This window comes from Peromyscus californicus, unplaced genomic scaffold, assembly GCF_007827085.1.
Source record: "Peromyscus californicus insignis strain IS unplaced genomic scaffold, ASM782708v3 Scaffold_2__1_contigs__length_46816999, whole genome shotgun sequence".
Lineage (NCBI taxonomy): Eukaryota > Metazoa > Chordata > Mammalia > Rodentia > Cricetidae > Peromyscus > Peromyscus californicus.
Window position 1 is genome coordinate 15,754,474 of NW_026294540.1, and position 1,626 is coordinate 15,756,099.

Here is a 1,626-nt window from a genome sequence, read left to right on the forward strand (position 1 = left end):
TAAGACTTTGGCCTGGCCTGTCAGCTCTGCCGCAAGCCCCTCAGGACTGCCCAGCCATTCTGTCTTCAGTTGGTTTAGTTTGTGTGTGTGAGCACATTGCACACACACACACACACACACACACACACACGCACGCACGTGCCTTGGGTCTTCGTGTGTTTGTGCCGGCACACATGTAATGGCATACATGTGGGGGTCACAGACAACCTTGGGGGGTGGTCTTCACCTCCCACCTTGTTTGGACAGGGCCCTTTGTTCATTGCTTTGTACACCAGGCTAACTGTCCCACAAGTCTCTCTGCCTCCCATCTCCAGCATGGCATGCTGGGATTACAGATGTGGCATGCTGGGATTACAGACATGCAAGTGTCTGGCTTTGATGTGTGTCCCAGGACAGTGGCTTTACTACATAAAGTGTAAGTCCCATTTTATCTTTCCAAGGTGTTTTTTGTTTTTTTTTCTTCTGTCTTTATGAAGCCACCTCTTTACATGGGCTTTGGTGTGGAGGTCCTGGTGCAGCACCAGCAGGTCTAAATCATGGTGGGGGTGTTCGGTCCTTCAAAGGCCTCACAGGATCGATTCCTGATTACCTTGCTCTGAATAGCGCAGCTCACGCAGTAATGCAGCTTGACACAGAGTTTGGGGAGCACATAAGCATTGAAGACATTTGCTTTGGTTATGTCCCTGACGGCAGCGGCCTCTACAATGTTCCGAATGACGAACTTCTTAATGGCCTTGTCCTTGGGCACGCACCGGGCACAGTTCTTGCAGTGAATTGGCTGCACGTGGCCGCGGCCCTTTTTGGCCCTTTTCCTCTTTTTTGTTTTGTTTTGTTTTGTTTTTGGTGTTCTTGGAGTCAAGACCCGAAATAGCTATTTTTTTTTAAGATTTATTTATTTATGTATATGAGTGCTCTGTCTTCCTGTATGTCTGTCTGCATGGCAGAAGAGGGCATCAGATCCCATTATAGATGGTTCTGAGAATTGAACCCAGGTCCTCTGGAAGAGCAGCCAGTGCTCTCAACCACTGAGCCATCTTTCCAGCCTCCCACCCACCCCCCTTTTTTGGATACAGAATTTCTCTGTGTAGCTCTAGATGTCCTGGAACTCGCTCTGTAGACCAGGCTGGTCTCGAACTCACAGAGATCTGCCTGCCTCTGCCTCCCGAGTGCTAGGATTAAAGGCTACCTCTAGCTATCCTTGCTACAGCGATATTCTCTTCCCAACCCAGAAAACCACCACTCTTGTTCTGGCTGCCTCTTCCCCAGCACCCTAGAGCCTGTGACGGCTACGCAGGGCTGCGTGCCTCACATTTGAGTGGTCACTACCCACCGAACAGCTAGGCCAGAGGAGCATGCTGGGGTCACAGGGCACAGAGAAAGCGCCCTGGGATCAGGACCTGCCCTTGTCCTGTGAAGTAGCTAGCTTGCAGCGGAGTTCAGTTTCCCTCCTGAAGCAAGAGCTGTTCCCCGGCACCTGGCTGAGACACAGGGCTGGCACTTGGTGGAAGCAGGTTCAAAACCTGTCTCTGCAAGCCAGGCACACTTTCCCCGGCTTGGATGCAATGCTGTCTCTTTGGGCAGGATGAGGTCATGCCAAGTGGGTTCTTGAATGCTCGCACACAAGGT

General features: G+C 51.4%; 1 pseudogene; it reads right to left on the bottom strand.

Moving 5' to 3' along the window:
- Window positions 1-468: 468 nt before the first annotated feature.
- Window positions 469-1,626, bottom strand: part of LOC128120744 (40S ribosomal protein S26-like) — a 3,926-nt pseudogene continuing 2,768 nt past the window's right edge.